Raw genomic sequence first — 21406 nt, forward strand, 5'->3', positions numbered from 1 at the left:
ACATCCACAGATCTTTCGGTTTTTGTTTACCATTTCAGCTCAGACCCATTCAATACAAACTAACAGAGTTTACAAAGAGATATTGATAGGTTAAGCAAGTGGGCAAAATGTTGGCAAATGGTGTGGTGTGGGAAATTGCAAAGTTGTCATTTTGGAAGGGTTAACAAAAGAACAGAGTATTAGTAAAATGCAGAAAAACTGCATTTGTGCACAAAACACAGAAAGCTAGCAAATAGGCGCAACAGGTAATCAGGAACACTAATAGAATCTTGGCCCTTCTTTCAAGGGGATTGGAGTATAAGAGTAGGGAAGTCTGTACAAGATGCTGGTGAGACCACATCTGGAGTACTGTGAGCAGTTTTGGTCCCCTTATTTAAGAAAAGGTATTATGGCATTGGATGCAGTTCAGAGAAGGTTCACTGGAATGATTCCCAGTATGGAGTGATTGTCTTATGAGAAAAGACTAAACAAGTTGTGACTCTACTCATTGGGATTTAGAAGAATGAGAGCTGATCTCATTGAAACATGTAAGATTCTTAAGGTGCTTGACAGGGTATATGCTAAGAGCATGTTTCCCCTGAAGAGACAGTCTAAGACCAGAGGGCATGGTCTCAGAATTAAGAGAAGCCAATTTAAGACTGAGGAGGAATTTCTTTTCTCAGAGGTAGTGAGTCTTTGGAACTCATTGATACAGAGAGCTGTGGTAGCAGAGTCGTTGTATATATTTAAGACTGAGATAGATAGATTCTTGACTGTTAGGAAAATCATAGGTTATGGGGAGAGGGCAGGAATGTGGACGTAAGGAGTGTTGAATCAGCCATGATCCTATGGAATGGCAGAGCAGGCTCAAGAGGCTGAATGGTCTACTCCTGTTCCTATTTCTTATGGTCTTATGGTCAATACATGTAAGGCCTGGGTCAATTTCAGGCTAAGGTACCAAGCATGCAACACTTGAAAGTGCAAAATACCAAATGTATTTTCCCATTGCGACATTGACTAGTGGTAATACAAATACCAGCTGTACGTATACAGATGCTCTCCAGTAAAATTTCCTAATGTCATTAGTTATCATCTCATTAATGAATCTTTACTCAATATTTGTAATTTGTCATTGAATTAATTTATATTGCTACATTTCACTGATTTAAATGAAGAAGCAGGTACAGTATATGTTCTAAAATTTGAAGCAATATCAGATTATTTTGCCATGAACTTTGTTTCATTGAATTTAAGTCGTAAGACATTGTACATTTTATCCAGTTATGTGTTGCTTTATTACATTTTAAACAGAACACAGTCAAAGTGTGTTCACTCAACTGTTACGCAAAGTGTTCCCTATTAGGTTAGGTGCTTTCTCAAGGTGAATAATTTGAGGATAGAATACTTGATGCCTGGGCCTTTTGTATTGGCTGCAGATCTGCCATTGGCTCTGATGTTTCTGCATTGTTATGGTTTCTTCCAATGTGTGTTCCACCAAATCGTGTTGTAAAGTTGGCACTAAACATTTAGGAAGGATGAATGGCTTTCACCATCAATATCAACATTAAAGAAATCCTAGGTCATGGCTAAAAATTCCAGAATCTCCTGGATACTTTTAGACACTGTGCTGAAGTTCCCAGCAGATCAGACACAAATGACATTAGCTAATTGTTAGAGATAACAAGGTGTAGAGCTGGATGAACACAGCAGGCCAAGCAGCATCAGAGGAGCAGCAAAGCTGACGTTTCGGTTCTAGGCCCTTCTTCAGAAAATGTATATCTCTCTCAGCTAATTGTTAGCGTAGATTTATAGATGCAATTTAAATAGGAAACGTGTCAGTTTTCTTTTATTATTCACTCATAGGATGTGAGCATCGCTGACTGGCCAGCATTTATTTTCTTTCAAGAAGGTGGTGGTGAGCTGCCTTCCTGAACCACTGCAGTGCACACCCACTAGGATGACCCACAATGCCCATAGGGAGGGAATTCCAGGGTTTTGACCCAGTGACAATGAATGAATGGCAATATAATTCCAAATCAGGATAGTGAGTGACTTGGAAGAGAACTTGCAGGTAGTGGGATTCCCATGTTTTAGCTTGTCCTTCTAGACAGAAGTTTTTGAAGGTTTAAAAGGTACTGTCTGTAGGAGGGAGCAAAAATCCCTGACATTTAGAATACAGGACCAAAACTCCTGGATTTTTAACCGAACTTTTAAAACAAAAAGGAAGGCAGCTGGGTAGTGCTCTGGAATATTCAATCACAGGGATAGCTGTCTGGAACCATGGTTCAGTTGGAAATCCTATTTACACCTTAGCCCTAAAGGAACAATGAACCAGACCTAATGCAACAACTTCAGACATCTTGGGCTCTTCAGGGGTACCAAGGCATTCAACTTCAATTAATATTCATTCACAAAAATACTGGACATTCCACTTAATCAAAACACATTTACACCTACTCGAAACTATCAGGAAGCCAATTCTGCACAAAGGGGACAACAGAAACACAATGGATAAGACAGATTTATGAGGTGATAACAGAACACACAGTCTGTATAACTGCTAGCCCTGATCAGGGTGGTGGAGAGAGAGAGTCATCCCCGCAGTTACCAACAGAAGAGGGATCCCAGACAGCTACTCTCCCTAGAACTATCTGCACAGCTACCTCCCTGAAACCTACTGACACAAGGCTGTCCCGTACCAGGGGAACCAATAACAACTGACCACAACCAGCAGGTCTGACGACCGATGACCTCCGAAAACCACCGACACGACCGACAAGGCCTCAGACACATCCTGAGGTGAAAACCAGCTCATAAAACCACCATAAAGTAAGAAAATCCAAGTTCTCAAACCAGACTGAACACCATCCAAAATCTTTAGCGAAGCACCGGCTACAGCAAGTGAGAACGGGCAGCCGTATTTCAAAATTGTGTTTATCTCCAGTGGTGAGCCTATGTCCTTGAGATCCAAAGTATCCAACCTAGCTAGCAGGCAGGGGAAGGTGACAGTGCAGGGAACACCAAAGTCAGGAATAGTAGGAACTGCAGATGCTGGAAAATCTGAGAAAACAAGGTGCAGAGCTAGATGAACACAGCAGGCCAAGCAGCATCATAGGAGCAGGAAGGCTGACGTTTTGGGCCTACACCCTTCATCAGAAATCACTGACATTTCAGGCCTAGACCCTTCATCATTTCTGATGAAGGGTCTAGGCCTGAACCGCCAGCCTTCCTGCTCCTATGATGCTGCTTGGCCTGCTGTGTTCATCCAGCTCTGCACCTTGTTGACCAAGGTCAGGAAGTCTGATTAAAATGTCTGTGTTTGAAACTACTGTTTAGTTTCTAATAGTAATTAGCCTGTATTAAGTTAATAACTGATAGTGTCAGTTTCACTGTTTTGAATTTGCCTTTTTAACTCTTGTATTTTTATTCATCTTCGTTTTATTTCCCTACTTATTACTTTTGCTTTTTTATTTCTTGTGATATACTAACCTTTGCCGTGAAACACCTGTCTACTGCCTTCTTCACTTCACATTCCTAAACTAAGTCCAGTGTCAGACCAAGGATATGGGGTGATTCGAACCACCTAAAAATCAGTAGATTACTGCGAGATTGCAAACGAGGATCCCTACATGCCTAAGAGTCTTTGGTAAATTTCTGAAGTGCATCTTGTAGATATTACACACTGCTGCTACTGAATGTTAGTGGTGGAGGGAATGGATGCTTGTGGATGTGGTGCCAATCAAGTGGCTGCTTTGTCCTGGATGGAGTTGAGCCTTTTGCGTGTTGAAGGAACTGCACCCATCCAGACAACTGGCGAGTATTCCATCACTCTCCTGACTTGTGCCTTGTAGATGGTGGACAGGCTTTGGGGAATCAGGAGGCGAGTTACTCGCCGCAGTAATCCTAGCCACTGACATGCTCTTGTAGCCATTGTATTTGTATTGCGAGTCCAGTTGAGTTTCTGGTCAATGCTAACCCCAAGAATGTTGCTAATGGGATATTCAATGATGGGAGCACAATTCAGTGTCAAGGGCAATGGTTAGATTGTATCTTATTGGATTTGGTCATTGCCTGACATTTCTGTGGTGTAAATGTTACTTGCCACATGTCAGCCCCTGGAATTTGTCTTGATCTTATTGAATTTGAAGATGGGCTGTTTCAGAATGTCCAGAAAGAATGTTTTGTTTGGGTGTTAGAATTAAATTATGTTAAAAGTATTCAGTGACTTTTGAAAGGCTTTAAAACTTCATGATATCAAAGAAAAATTGTGAATTAGGTATGTTGAGCCATAAGGATCAGGGTAAAGGCAGTCTACAACAGACCAGATTGTGCTGAGATGGGTAAAACGTACGACGATTCTGGTTTCAAATCTGCGATTTTGGAGCCAGGAGAGCTCTGAAGCAAAGAAATGGCTTCAGGTGACAAGTGCTGCTGTTAACACCCTCCAGGAGGAAGAGAAGAGATGTCTCTGCATGCCATTGATCATTCAGTGCCGATGAGGGTGGATTGAAAGAGGCTTACAAACAGTATTTGCTGCATCAGAGAAATGTTGGAGCTCAAAGAAATTCCAGGGGCAGAGCCTTTACAAAAGAGCTAGAATTGTGCCCAGGAGTCTTGGCAGCCTAGTAGAATATTGTCTCATTAACAAGAATGAGCAATGTTATGATCACAGCTAATGATATTACTGGGCAAGTTAGATCTCAGACTGAAATATGGCTTGATTAGTAATATTTTGTTTTGTTTTTATTTAATGAGACAGTTTTGTTTTACTGAAACACAATCATGCAACACTGCAGAACTAGTTTTAGCAATAAAAAAGTTTATTACATTAAAAATTAAAGCAAATAACATATAACAAAATTTGAAAAACTATGAAACACACAGTAAACATAAAATATTTTATCCATCCCAAAAACAAATCTTTACAGTCCTAAAACACTAGAGAGAATTCCTTCTGTATCAAATGTATAGGTTTGACTTTACTGTTGCTTTCAATTTCTAGTCTTGAAGATTTCATAGCCTCTTTCTTGAGTTTTCATACTTTCTCAGGTTTGAATAACTCCTTTACAAATCTAAGTAAACATTTCTGGTCTGCCACTTTCAAACTAAATTCTTCCACTGAGGAAACTTATTTCTAACAGATCTGAACTACCTCCTTGCTCCAGGTGAAATGTGTTCTTATATCTAATTTCAACCAAGACTTATGCAAACTGAATCCAAAAACTTTCTAAGCTATGAGTGTTTCCCCTACGTAAACAAAAAACACCTCCTGATCCGTCTAACTGAAAGCAGGTTAATGCTCATCCCTGTTTATACTGTCCATGCCAAAAACTAAGGCTCCAGAAATACTGACAAATTAATCATTCAGCCCCCTCATACATACAAACCGAAACCCACATGCCACTGATTCAAAATCCAAACTCTAAAATCAATTAGATTAAGGTTACATAAGTTACACACCTTGCATCACAGCAGTCATTGAGGTAGTTCATGGCAGAGTAGCTTTTGAGGGAGATTCAAGGCTAGATTTTGAAAGTGAACGACTGGAAAACTTTTGCATAACAGCTCGAGTTTTAATGAGATTTGGTAAACCATAGTTTTTCTAATATCTGATTGAATTTGTCTTGTTTGCTTTAGCCAGTTAAAGTATAATCTGTGGGGTGTTCAACCACAGGTTGTGTGGTAATACTCAATTACTAAATGTTAATCTAGATATTAGAATATAAATTGCATATATTAGTTTTTTTTTATTAATTCATGGGATGAGGGCATTGCTGTCTATGCCCACATTTATTGCCCAGAGGGCAGTTTAACAGTCAACCACATTGCTGTGGGTCTGGAGTCACATGTTGGCCAGAGCAGGTAAGGATGGTAGTTTACTTCGCTGTAAGAAAGAACGTTAGTTACTCAGATGGGTTTTTCCTGACAATCGACAATTGATTCATGGTCATCATTAGACTCTTAATCCCAGGTTTTTATTGAATTCAAATTCCACCATCTGCCATGGCAGGATTCAAACCCAGACCTCCAGAACATTATCTGAGTTTCTGGATTAACAATCCAGTGATAATACCACTAGGCCATCGTCTCCCTAACTCTGTGTACTAAAGTTTAGTTTGCTTGTTCAAAACTGTGGGATCTTTTTCTCTTAGTATTTTGGATATTGAACTTTGTCTGAATAATAAACAGTGTCTTTGGTCCCTATCCAGATTGTAACATCAATTCGGCAGTTTCACCAAGGATCATCTGAACTCTCATTGAATTTTTGCTTTTAATATGAATGAAGTATTCTGGGGCATGGTAAATTTAAATTATTTAGGGTGTGCTGGTTATTACAGATGTCGCAAAGCTATAATATGATCAGACATGACTGAAAGTCTTTTTGTTTCGGAGCTCAATCTCAGAAGCTATCTCTGACCGTGTTGAATACACTCACATCTGAGTTTCTGTATCTCAGCTGACTACAGCTTATGGCCTTCTTGCTTCCTCAGAAATTTGAGTTTCCAGGCCTTTTTATGGATGAATTATGAGGCCATAGTTAGACTCTCCAATGTGTGAAATAATGCTGGGAGCGTGCCAATAGAACTACTTGTACTTTTATCTAAATGTTCTTTTAGGTCACACGCCAGCAGCCTCGATGGTTTCCATTAAATTCAAGCACCAACCTTGTTATAGTCTCCTTAACTTGGTCATTTATGATGAAATTTGAAACAACCATCATATTGTCTATCTCATGTCTTCAAGAAGCAGGCACTGTCTTGCTCTGATTCTGAAAAAGTGCAGGGATGCTGGATTTTACTGGATGTTTGAAACATGGCAACTTTCTGCTCACTAGATATTAACGTGTAGAAACCTGTGCTTGTAGTCATAGGTTAATTGAAGTGCAATCCTTTATGGTTGACATAATAATGTAGGTTCACAACGGGGATGCATATGACCATATCAGCTCTAAGCACAAGGTGCTGAGATAATTGCTCACATTGTATACCACCTGGGTGGGGGTGGGAGGGGAGGGCGCAGGTCCTGTAGCCTGACAGCTCTCTAAGGAATTGAACTGAATTGAATTAGCTTTATTGACACCTCTCTGAGGGAAGGGGTGGGGGGAGTGTAGAGGGGGAAGGATTGGAAGAGGGATCATATGACTTATGACACCAAGAAACAATGAATGTGACATCTGGCCCCAATAACTTGTGCAGGATCCTCAACACTTAGTCTCTGATTAACGGAGAACTGATCTGGTGACATTGACTAGATCCTGCAATCTGAGAAATGATTCTGAGTGAGATCATTATGAAGTTGTCACAAAACCCTGTTTGTCAATCTCTCCAAACAGCTCCCTACAGTCAGAAGACTGCTAATCAAAATATCCAGCTGCATTGGGCTATCTGATGTGAAGCTGATGTTCTCTCTCCTGAGGAATAGTGTTGACATTGATGGTATCACCATCTACTGCAGGTAGTAGTACATTCTGTTAACGTCTTTTTGAATATAAACATTCAAATATGTATATAGCAACAAGCAGAAGGCCATTCAGCCCCTGAATCTAACCTACCATTCAGCAAGAATATGGCTGATCTGTTTGTAACCTCAAATTCACATTCCTGCCTACCTCAATAACCTTTAACCTCCTTGCTTAAAAAGAGTCTATATACCTTGGCCTTAAAAATAGTTAAGACTTGTTGAAGGAAAGATTGACAGATGTCAGTGAGGAACATTGCTCTTCTCAGATGTTCTGTCACTCTCACACTTTCCCCTTCATATGGACCAACCCCCGGCCAACATCTCTGCCTCAGGCTTGCTGCAGTGCTCCAGAGGAGGCCTCATGCTCATCCATCTCATCCTATTCCAAGACACATTATGTAGATGGTGACACTGTGCTAACATCACTGGACTAGTGTTCCGAGGACATGCATTTGAATCCCACCGTTGGTGGATGGTGAAATTTGAATTCAATAAAAAATTGTGAAATTAAAAAAAAACTAGTCCCATGGTGGCTGTTGATTGTTGTGATAACCTAACTGATTCACTAATGTCCTTGAGGTAAGGATAACTGCTATCCTTATCTGATCTGGCCTACATGTGACCACATTACAGAACGTGGTAACTTGTAACTGGTATTCAGGAAATTAGGGATGACCTAGCTCGTGATACCCACTTCCCATGAATGAATTTATTAAAAAATCCCCTTTGACAGGTGAGCAATGGAGGGAGAAACAAACAACTATATGCAGGATACTCTGTCTGGGCCATACTATATTGCACCCGCTGACCAGCCCAGGCATCTGAATCCCAGCTTTAGGAGGCCTATGGTCTGTTCTACAATGTCCTTGTTGAAGTATCCACAGTGTTGTAGCTATCCTCAGTATTAGACTGTGGATTCCTAATAGATGTTACGAGCCAGATTTTGAAGGAGTAGCCTTTGTTGCTGTCCAACCATCACTGTTTGTGCTGAGGGACTGAAAGAAGCAGGTACCTGTGAGTGATCCAGAATACAGGCATCATGACAGCCCCCTAGGTAATATGCACTGATGTGCATTATCTGCTGGTGTGTTCACTCATGATCTGCACATTCAAGGAGAGAAAGCCTTTCCAATTTAGGAATCCTGCTGGCTCACTGTTAGGGCACTCTGATGGCTACATAAATACAAGTGTTTGTATCTTGCACCTGAGGAAGCCTTGCACCCTGGCTCTCCACAATGACCCTATCAAGCCTCCTAAGAATCAAATATGTTTCAATAAGGTCTCCTCATATTCTTCTGAACTCCAGAGTACAAGCCCAAAGTACTCAATCTATCCTCATAAGAAAGTCCCTCCATACCCAGGATCAATCTAATGAACCTTCTCTGGGCTGCCTCCCAATGCCATTATATCTTTCCTTTAGGTGAGGAGACCAAGACAGTTCACAGTATTCTAGATGTGGTCTAAGTAGTGCCTTGTAAAATGTTAGCAACTTTTTCCCTATTTTTCCTACTGCCACTGAAGTAAAGGTTAACATTCCATTTCTGTTATTTATTAACTACTGAGCTTTAATGCGAACCTTTTGTGGTTGATGTACAAGGATCCTCAAGTTGCTCAGTGCTGCAGCTTTCTTGATTTTAATAAAAATCAGCTCCTCTATTCTTCCTAACAAAGTGCATTGCCTCACATTTTCCCACATATTCGATCTGCAAAGTTTTCACCCATTTACTTAACCTGTCCATATCGCACTGTAGATTATTTAGGTCATCTTCACTTAGACCTTAAGGCTATAAGAAATAGGAAAAAGACTAGGCCATTCAGCCCCTTGAGCCTGCTCTGCCATTCAATTGGATTATGGTTAATCCAACACCCCTCACTTCCACTTTCCTGCTTTTTCCACATAATTCTTGATTCCCCAAGAATCTATATATCTCGGCCTAAAATATATACACAAGGACTCTGTCCCCACAGCTCTCAGTGACAAGGAGTTCAAAATACTCACAAATCTCTGAGAGAAGAAATTCCTCCTTATCTCAATCTTAAATTGGTGTCCCTTAATTCTGACGCCATGACTTCCAGGTCTTCACTTCCCATGAGAAGAAACATCCTCTTAGCTTCTCTTAGTAACTTCTTGCCTTCTCACTTTTTTTGTAGCTTTGGCAAACTTGGCTATAGTACGTTCACCTCCATCATCTAAGCCATTGATGTGTAATATTTGTGCAATTCATGTAAGTCATGAGGATGTAAATGTCGACATGGCTCTGATGTCAGTAAGGGAGAAGATACCAGTGTAGAATGAACAAGTGAAGAGAGAGGTCTCAGACACTACACTAGAGAGCTGTATTTGATAGGTTACTACATACAGACGTAAATAAAGAAGTGTTATGGCCTAAGCAGTTGAAGAGTCTTCTTGACTGATAAGGAGGAATCAACCTCAGGGACAGTGCATGTGCAGATATCCACATCCCGAGATACTCCTGACCTGTATCTCAATTTACAGGTAGTAGTATTAGCTTAAAGCTCAACATAATGTGTGGGGAAAGCAAGGGAAAAAACCTCTATAGTCCTGACCTAATGTCAATACAGAGTCCAAGGATCATTACTGAAAACAGAAGACTCCAAAGGCAGGACAAGACCTCAGATGTCTTTAAAGGAGAAATTGAGATAATAAAATCAGGAATACTCCAAAGGTCGATCAACTCTTTGAAGACTAAAAGAAAATCTTTGAAAGGAGCAGACTGTGAAGAAAAAAGACCTCAGAAGACTTTGATTACAGGACTATAGATTGGGAAGACTCCACAGGGAGGGTATAAAGAACCTCAGAATACTTGAAGTTTAGCCACAAACTGTCACTACTGTCAAGGTTGAAATACAAGATTGGAACACTTTGACAGTAAGCCGAAAACCCAAGTACTCATTCAGATCAGTCAGGCATGATAGTCCATGGGGATAACTGCTCTGGTAGACACCTTGTCATTATCCCACCTCCTACCTCCTCAAAACATGTTGACTATCTACAAAGCAAAAGTCAGACATGTGATGGTATACTCCACACTTGTGAGGATGAATGCAGCTCCAACAACACTCAAGAAGCTCAATACCATTCAGGACAAAGCAACCACTTAATTGGCATCCCATCTAAGACCCTTGACATCATTTCCTCCAGCATCAATGTACTGTGGCAGCAGTGTGTAACAACTACAAGATTCATTGTAACAACTCAACAAGGGGAAAGCATCTTCCAGATCTGTGACCTCTCTCACATACAAGGACAAAAGCAGCAGATAAATGTCATACCACCACCTCCAAGTTCTTCTCCAAGCCACACATCATTCTGACTTTGGATGGTATTGCTGTTCCTTCAGTGTCCCTAGGTCAAACTCCTCTTCTAACAGTACTGTGTGTTCCTGAACCGAATAGGCTGCAGAAGTTCAAGAAGGCTGTTCACCATCACCTTCTCAAAGCTAATCTGAGACAGACAATAAATACTGGCCTAGTCAGCCACACCCACATCCTGTGAATTAACGTTTTAAAAAAAATTCAATCATTTAATAATTTGAAAGACCACCATGGTCAGAAGTAGGAATTCTGGAAGCAATGTTTTCAACATATTAGAACAACTTCAGGCTTACAGATGAAGGAGCAGCATTATCAAATCAGCAATGTTTTATGTACTGTAAGATTCGATAGCTGATGATATTTTGATAAGGAAAAGCATGTACTGAAGTATTATGGACTATGATGTATTGATTAAAGCTCTTGATACATAATTTAGCCCATAAAGAATTTCAGTGATGGAACAGATGAGATTTCATCAGTAATTTCAGTTTTTGAGAAAATCAATGGAAGCCTTTGTTATGGATTTATAACATTTGGGAGGACATTGTGGGTACAATGCTTTGAAGTCTGAATTAATTATGGACTCTATAGTAGTCAGTATGTGGAATGCAAGGTTGCCAGATTTTCTTTAATACTAGAACAATTTAATGCTGGAACAAGCAATCCAATTCAGTACACAGGCAGAAATGAGGGCCTAAAATCATTCAGTACTGCCTGAAGTAGAGAATATCTTAGGGTATCATGAGATGATGCAACTGATCACATGCCTCTATCTTTGGTGACAGACAAGACACCTTGTCTAAAATGACCATAAAGACAAAAAAAATCTCAGACACTACACTAGATAGCCGATTATGTACGGATGTAAAAAACTGGAGAGTTACTGCACGTAAGAAGTTGAAAAACCTTACTTTGTGATAAGGAGGAAGTAACCTCAGGAACAGTCTATGTGTAGTTGCTAACAGCTGAGATACTCCAGACCATTATCTTAATGCGCAGGTAGTGGTATTGGCTTAAACTATATGGAATTCAGTGAGACCTGAAAGATTTTACATTCATTACTTTTTGTGGCTAGAAATAGCTGTGAGGTCCGTTGACGTAAAAGGTTAAAATCCTGATATTCAGTCATGGTGCATATATAATCCATGACAAGAGTGCCAGTTTATAAAACCTGCTCTATAATTTACTCCGAGAAATGCTGAAGGTTATGAATGAGAAAGAAGGATAGATTGTTTCCTTTTTAGGTTTCTTTTTGTTAGTCATTCTCTGCATACTAAGATTCTCCTCCACATTACGCTCTCCCTCTCAGGAATTAAATGGAATATGTTTTATTAAATTATTATATTCTATCTTTTTTTTATTAGTTGCTTTCTGCTGTTCTGAGAAAGATCTCGATGAAAGATTAATGTAGGAAGAGAATCAGGCAGACTGCAATATCAACTTTAGTAGAAATCTTTGGATGGCAAACATAAATGCCTCAGTGCTTGTCTTAAGATGACATAGAAGGAATTTGATGCAAGCATCTTAAGGAGGCATAACAGAAAAACATCTATTTGAATTATTTTTTTAATATCAATGCCAAAAATGTCTAAAAGGTATTGTGCCCTTGTGATGTTTATTCCTGGCAGTACGGGATTACCCTCCAAAAGCATGGACACTGCTTTGCTCAAATAATAATGAAGATATTTCACGACAGATAAACATTATGCTCTCTAATATCCTAATACTTGTTTCAGTGAAGTGATAAAACAAGAATTTCTGGACCAGAATACACAGTGATTGAATGTCTCCCTCATGGTGAATATAGGCTTCAGATGACTTATATAATTGTGGCCTTCCCTGTGTTTGGGACTTAGGTTTCTGGACCCTACTTCACTGTAGAATGTGATAACCCCCGAGCCCTGGGGTTAAAACTTTCACAAATTGTAGCCCACCTGTAGATATGTAACATAGCATCCACCCTGCTGAATACGGAGCAAATCCCTGCTGCTCTTACAGGAGGACTAAAAGCATTGGAAAGGTTGAATTTTTTATTGAATGCCTCTAAGAGAATAATTGGTCAACATTTTATTGATTCATCGATTTTCCTGAAAATGTTCATCTTGCTTTGTCCTATGTTGGAGCCTTCCTAATGCCTAGTATAGGATCAATTTACAACTTGAGCAAGGCCCTATTGGGCCTACCTGGACAAACCTCAGATATGTGTAATGAACTTGCACAGGAAGTGGTGCATGTGGGTACAATTACAACGTTTAAAACACCTTTGGATAAATAGATGAATAAGAAATGTTATGAGAGACACGGGCAAAGTGTAGGCAGGTGGGATTAGTTTAGTTTCGGATTATGTGCGGCATGGACGGCTTGTTTCTGTGCTGTATGACTCTATAGCTTAAAAGATAGCTGTGGATTTGGTGAATAGTGTCTAACTGCCATAGAATGATTTGGGAATAGTTCAGAAGGCTAGCTGATCCACTTGTGCACTTGTGTATTGCAGATGTTCTCAATGCATTGTTCTATTGCACAGTTAGATTGATGTATTTCCTTTGAAAATATCTGCAGCAATAAATGCTATTTTATTGATAATGATCCTTTCCTGTACCTACAGTTGGTATGATAGTTAATATAGTAGATTGCCTAATCATAATGTCTCACTGTTTTATAACGGTTTCTTTTCTTTCCAAGGAATAAAAACAAACACAGGCAAATTGGCTCTAAAAGTTTTGTTCATAATGAAAATTATTTTGAAGTTGGGTGAAATAGACAACACAATCAGCAAGATATAAAAAGAAAGAGTCACTAATGAGTGTTTGGGACCTTTGGATAATACAACTGAGGAATTGATAATAGGGAACAACTAAATACCAGGTAACTTAAACCAGTATACCTATCATGAGGGACAAAGTTTTTGAAAAATTAATGGGAATAAAGGCAAACTAGTCTGTAGAACCTGATGGTCTGCATCCAAGGATTTTAAAGAAAATGGCTGTAGAGATATGAGAGGAATTGGTTGAAATATACCAGAACTCAATAGATTCCAGGACATTTCCAGTGGATTGGAAAATCGCAGAAGTGATACCTCTGTTCAAGGAGGGAGGGAGACAGAAAGCAGGGAACTATAGGCTGGGACCTTGGGGAAATAAATAGCAATGTCTTGAAACCAGCCTACGTTACTGAAGAGGAGGTACAGCAGGTCTTAAAATGCATAAAGGTAGATAAATCTCTGGGACCTGATCAAGTGTATTCCAGGATATTGTGGGAAGCTAAGAAAGAAATTGCGGGGCCTCTAGTGGAGATATTTGTATGATTAACAGCCATGGGTGAAGTGCCAGAAGACTGTGGGGTGGCTAATGTTGTGCCATTGTTTAAGAAAGGCTGTAACGAAAAGCCAGGGAACTATAGACCTGTGAGCTTGATGTAAGTGGTAGATAAGTTGTTGGAGGGGATTCTGAGAAATAGGATTTACATGCATTTGGAAAGGCAAGGACTGATTAGGGGTAGTCGATATGGCTTTGCGCGTAGCATGTCGTATCTCACAAATTTGATTGAATTTTTTGAAGAGGTTACTAAGAAGATCAATGAAGGCAAAGCAGTAGACATTGTCTACATGGACTTTAGCAAGGCCTTTGATAAGGTCCCGCATGGTAAACTGCTTAGTAAGGTTAGGTCACATGGGATCAAAGGAAAGATAGACAGTTAGATACAAAATTGGCTTGGCAGTAGAAGACAGAGGGTGGTGGCAGAGGGATATTATTCAGACTGAATGTCTGTGACCAGCAGTATACCGCAAGGATCAGTTCTGGCTCCACTGCTGTTTGTCATTTATATCAATGATCTGAATGAGAATATAGGAGGTATAGAATCATAGAATCATAGAATCCCTACAGTGTGGAAACAGGCCCTTCGGCCCAACTGGTTAGTAAATTTGCAAATGACACCAAAATAGGTGATATTCTGGACAGTAAAGAAGGTTATCTAAGAGTACAAAAAAATCTTGATTAGATGTGCCAATGGGCTGAGAAGTAGCAGATGGAGTTTAATTTAGATAAATGCAAGTTGTTGCGTTTTGTTAATGTAAACCAGGGCAGAACTTATACAGTTAATGATAGGGCCGTGGGGAGTGTTGTCAAACAGATAGAACTAGAGGTGCAGGTTCATAATTCCTTGAAAGTGGCATCTCATGTAGATAGGGTGGTAAAGAAGACATTTGGCACACTAGCCTTCATTGGTCACAGCACTGAATATAGAAGTTAGGACATCATGTTGCAGCTGTACAAAACATCAGTGAGGCCACTTTTGGAATACTGCGTACAATTCTGATCGCCCTGCTGTAGGAAGGATTTTGTTAAACTAGAAAGGGTGCAGAAAAATATTTACAAGCGCTTTTCCGGGACTGGAGAGTTTGAGTTAAAAGGAGAGGCTGGATAGGCTGGGATTTTTATCCCTACAGCATCAGAGGCTGAGGGATGACCTTATAGAGGTTTATAAAATCATGAGGGGCATAGATAAAGTGAAAGGCCAAGGTTTTTTTCCCAAGGGAATGGAGTCCAAAACAAGAGGTTTAAGGTGAGATGGGAAAGATTTAAAAGGGACCTAAGGGGCAACATTTTCACACAGAGGGTGGTGTTTGTATGGAATGAGCTGCCAGCGGAAGTTGTAGAGGTACAATTATAATGTTGAAAAGGCATCTGGGCAGGTACAAGAATAGGAAAGATCTACAGAGATATGGACCAAATGCATACAAATGGGACTGGTTTAATTTGGGATATCTGGTCGTCATGGACAAGTTGGACTGAAGGGATTGTTTCCGTGCTAATACCACAACTCCACTGACCGCCCAAAATCCTATGCCTATAAGATCATGTCAGTGGTTGGAACTCTGTAGTCAGTAATAGCTCCTGACTTCGCAAAACCTATTCACCAACCACAAGGAACAATCAGGAATGAGATGGAATAACCCTCACTTTCCTGGATGGAAGGAGCTCTAAAAATACTTAACATTGTTCAGAACAAAGCAACCTGCTTGACTTTCAATCCATCCATCACTCCCTCTACCACTGACACTCTGTAGGAGCACATTTACAGGACGCAGTGCAGAAATTCACCAAAGCTCCTTAGACAACAACTATCCAACCCGTGATCTCTACCATCTGGAAAGACAATGGTAGCAGATACATGGGAACAAGACCACCTGCAAGTTCCCCTCCAAGTTACATACCATCATAACTTGGAAATATATTGCCGTTCCATTAATCCGCCAGGGTCAAAATTCTGGATCTTGTTTCTTAACAGCATTTTAGATATCCACACCTTACGGACTGCTGCAATTCTATAGTGAGATTTGTGAATCATACAGAAATAAGTGGGAAGGCAAGTGGGAGGATGACACAGAGGCTTTAGAAGGATATAGATGGGTTAAGCAAGAGGTAAAAACTTAACATATCAAATATAATATGGAAAAATGTGAGGTTAGCCATGTTGGCAGGAAGAATAGAGGATCTGAATATTAATTAAAAGGAAAAATACTGCAAAAAGGTACAATGCAAAGGGATTTGATAAGTCCTCATCCATGAACAGAAATAGCTGGCACAGAAAATTGGGAAAGCAAATGGAATGTTGGCACTTATTTCAAACTAAATGGAATAAAAATATAGAGGTTTTGCTAAAACTAAAGAAAGCACTAATCAGACCACAGCTAGAATACAATGCACAGTTTTGGGCCCCTTATCTAAGGAAAGATATGCTGGCTTTGGAGGCAATCCAGAAAAGGTTCACTAGGTTGATACCAGGTATCAAGGTAGTATCTTATGAGGAGAGGTTAAGTATATTGGGCCTATACTCATTGGAATAAAGAAGAACGGGAAGTGACCTTATTGAAACGTACAATATATTTAAGGGACTTGACAGGTTAGGTATGGAAAGGTTGTTTCTTCTGGTGGGAGTGTCTAGGACCAAAGGACATAAACTCAGAATAAGGGGTCGCACATTTAAAATCAAGATAAGGAGGAATTTCTTCTCTCAGAGGGTAGTAAATCTGTGGAATTCTTTACTGCAGAAGGCTTTTGAGGATGGATCACTAAGTATATTCAAGGTTGAGATAGACATATTTTTATTCAGTAATGAAATCAACGATTATGGGAAAAAGGTAGGAAAGCAAAGCTGAAAATTAGCAGATTAGCCATGCTTTCATTAAATGGTGGAGAAGACTTGATGGGCTGAATGGGCCAACTTCTGTTTCTATGTTTTATGGTCTTACAGTCTGAAACAGCTCAGCATGGCCTCCTAAAAGCCAATTAAGGATGGACAATTCTTTTTCTCCCAGAGGATGGTGGGTATCTGGAACTCACTGCCTAAAGTGGTTGTCGAGGCAGGACCCCTCAACACAGGACCCTCAACACTGAGGTGAACACTGGAAATCCCATAGCATACAAGGCTATGGGCCAAATGCTGGAAAATGGGATTAAAATGTTTGATGTGGCACAGTAATGACCATCTGAGGTTAGAATTCAGGAGATTTTTTTTCTTTATTCGTTCATGGGATGAGGGCATCTCTGGCTAAGCTCATACTTATTGCCCATCCCTAATTGCCCAGACAGCAGTTAAGAGTCAACCATATCGCTGTGGGTCTGGAGTCACATGTAGGCCAGACCGGGTAAGGATGACAGTTTCCTTTCCTAAAGGACATTAGTAAACCAGAGGGGTTTTTTCGACAATCGGCAATGGATTCATGGTCATCATTAGACTCTTAATTCCAGATATTTATTGAATTCAAGTTCCACCATCTGCCATGGCAGGACTTGAACCTGGATCCCCAGAACATTATCTGGGTCTTTGGATTAACAGTCCAGCGATAATACCACTAGGTCCACAAACTTTCAGGTAATGGAATGCTGTCTCATTTCCACCTTAATCTCTGACCGCTATTTTAGATTACGATCCTTAGTCTGAACTCACTACCATGGGAAAAAGTCTCCTAGCATCTACCCTTTAAGCTCCTTTAAATAGGTACAGCTATTTCTCTGATTTTTCTCTAAAAAATGTATGCTAACTTGGCCTAATCATATTCTGATCTCCTAAGTACCCCATTATCATATTCTATTAACAAATTCTAGCAATATTCCCCATTACAGATGCCAAGCTAACTGCCCTACAGTTCATTGCTTTCCTTCTCCCTTAAATAACTGGATTATAATTATGCAATAACTGAATAGTGATTTTCATCTTCATTCTCCTTGGAGTTAAGTTTCTTTATGAAAGTCACAGATACCCTTAATGGTTCCTTGGAGAAAATCAATTGTTGAACTTTCTTCCTGATTCCCTTCAGATTTGACAGTTATTCCAACTGACGTTTCTGCCATTATTGCTTCAAGCTCCTTCTTGCAGCATCAAAACAAAACTGTGCAATGAGACTGTAATAGACATCTATGTTTACTCAACCTCAATTATAAAGAGTTATAAAAATCGTTTTCTCCTATGGATTTCTGCCAAATGTGATGATAAGAAAGTTCAAGTGGTGTTGCTCTGGTCCTCTTCTCATTAGATCCTAATAACATCATGGGTCATCATGATACATTGCTAGAAATAAATGATGTATCCGACATTTCCAAGATTGATTAAAGATGGCTATTAATTAGCTTCGAGACAGCAAAAACTGCAGATGCTGGAGTCAGAGATAACACAGTGTGGAGCTGAAGGAACACAGCAGGCCAGGCAGCATCAGAGGAGCAGGAAAGCTTACGTTTTGGGTCAGGACCCTTCTTCAGAAAATCTTGTATCAGTTCTGTTTTCTGGCATGGGGTCAGTGATCCGTGATCTGCCTGTGCACTTTGAGATAGGCAGTAGATAAACCTTATGCTTTCTTCTGTATTTTCATGATTTCTATGTGCTATCTCCTATCTAGCTGGCTGCAAACACAGGGGCGCTGGACAGCACACGAGGCTAGCACATGTTACTGTTCTATCCCAGTTTGTAAAGACTGTCATAAAGCAAAGTGCATTGAATCAAAGGGAGCTGACTGTTGAATGTCTGTGGTGTAATTGGAGACTGATCAAATGGAACACCACAAAAGAGAGAAAAAGAGAGAAAGGCTGGGGCACCTGATGCGGAACTGGAGGCTTTAGTCTTAGAGGTTTATAGGAAGAGAGAATCCATTCTTCTACAAGGATTGAGGAAACCCATGAGTAATGCCTTCCAGTGGATATGAATGGTCATCTGTCAGAGACTGGCGTTGAAGACCTGGAAGCAGGGCTGGAAGAAATTGAATCCTTCATGTAGGTGGTTAAGTTGAGTCCATGTATATTCCTGTGGCATCACCTGAACTACCAGCTTCCCACACTACTCAATGCCCTCATCAATCACACAACAGCACGCCCAAGCTCTCAGTCCTCGTACCTAACATCCAGCTCATTCTGATCTCTCTCACTGCCTCACACTCTCACTGCCTCACATTCCTCCAGCTACTGAGTAATGGCAGATACATTACCCATGCGTGTGGGCACAGGTTTTAAAAAAAATTACAGGTGAAATATATATTCACACATATATATGAAATATACGTGAAATATATATATATTCCCTGTGTCAATCTTAGCCAATAATGGATCGTCACTAACCTTCTGACGACAGATCATTTGAATTTTTGCAAGCACTTTCAATGACATTAATGTTTTCAATGAGATTGATAATGATAAAACATGTTCATCATTCATTGTCTCTTCATGTACATCGTCAGATTCTGGGTTGTCAATCACTTCTGGTATACACCTCCACTAGGATTCCAGTTTGCATGTATTTTACCTTGAAAGTACTCCTTTCATGTAAGGGTTGGCGCATGGCTTGCTTTAGCTGCATCAACCTTTGTTCTCGAGTTTATTTTGTTCCACTGCATCTGCCGATGCCTTGCAAAATTATTTAAAATATGAGTGCTTCCTTTATGCTTACATGGGGCTATAACTTGTACATGTTTGGGTGTTCTAGTGATTGTTTCAATCATTGAGTTTGGAAATAGGATCTGAATGCTTAAGTGACCTTCAAGATCACTTTGTATTTACATACATCCCTCAGGAGCTTTTTGATGATAAAAGTCTTCAGTTTGTCTAGCAAATCTGTCTGGGAAGCTTCTATCAGGGTGGATATGATCAACAATTCTGTTTGCTAGCTCCATCTCTGAAAAATCAGAATAGTGAACCCTTTAGTCTGCATCCGATCACAAAGCAGTTCATGAATTCTGTAATCTTCTGTCAAAGTAATATTAATTTTATATGATTAATATGGAAGCTTAATATGATTCTGAACTGATCTTTCAATGTGGTCCATATCTGTTAGGGCACTTTAGCTCTTTGGCTATTAATCCTGATCCATTGCATCTATGTAGAACTTCCCACAACTGTTAAGCTAATCTTAATGGCTGGTTTTTCTAGAATGGGTCAGATTTGAATCTAGAAACCATTGCTCTGAATGCTGTTCGAACATTTTAAATTCTGTTTGGAGGTCTGCTGTGTCCCAATTAAAGCATGAAATTTTGTGGACATTCTGACAATGTGTCCTTGGTCTTCCAGTATTGATCTGGTATACACACCGATTTCTTTTGTGTCATTGACATTTAATTTTTTTCTCTTTGGGCAAAACTGCTGTATTTTTAAAGTGTTTGAGGGCTTCAGAGGATGAGGTGGGTGAAAGCCATTGAATGGACTTGGTGCATGCAATACTGGCAAGCTATTGTCCATGAGAGTTGGCTGTAGCAGGGTTAGAGTAACCCTTTGAGTAAAAGGTAGCAGACAAAAGATGGTGGCACTGACCTTTGCAGTGCACAGAAGATCATCGAGATCCCTCTTGTTCTGCTGGCTTATCTGCTTCACATGGGATACAGCCCTGACCCAGGCTGTAAACTGTGTCCAGTTTGACTGAATCTGACAGTCTGGCCTCCTGTGGTTGTCAACTAGAAAAGGACTATCCTCCTCTTCAGTACCCCATTCACCACCACCTCCAGGACCCTGGCCGTGAAGTGGGAAGAGAGAATTGCTTTCCTCTGGGCTGTGTCCTGAATGCAAAGACTTGAGCCCCACAGTGTGAGGTGTTGTTCCTGGCTTTCAGCATCTGAAGTGGTGTTCAACTGATTCTTAAATATAGCGCCAGAGTTGCAAAACCTGGAATGTCCCAGCAGGGGTGAGTGCGTCTTCAGTTATGTGATTCACTGAGGAAAGCACTCATGAGTTCAGTTGCATTGTCAATAAGGTGAAGACCGGAAGACTGCATGAGAAAAGTCGCTCCAAGCTACGGTGATCTCAGTGCCATGAATGTCACTCAGAAAAACACTTTAACAGAAAATGGGCAAATCTCACCTCCTGACTTCTCTGTGCTGAAACTGTGCCTTCAGATTTAAAGGCATTGCTTTTGGTTTTGAGTATCTGCTTCTAAGCTTAGCCATAGAGCTATTTGCTATCTCCACGGCCTGTGCTGATTTACTGCAGTTTAAATCCATTTTCTGTGGAGTTGACTTCCTGCTACTATTCCTAAAGGCATCTTTCATTACAGTGGTACCCACTGCTCTGCAGAATCTTCGCTAGCTGTGTTGTGTCCAAATTTTCATTTCCCATTGTTGGCTGTTTCCAAGCCATAAACCACAACATCCACT

This window comes from Rhincodon typus, chromosome 5, assembly GCF_021869965.1.
Source record: "Rhincodon typus isolate 14 chromosome 5, sRhiTyp1.1, whole genome shotgun sequence".
NCBI lineage: Eukaryota > Metazoa > Chordata > Chondrichthyes > Orectolobiformes > Rhincodontidae > Rhincodon > Rhincodon typus.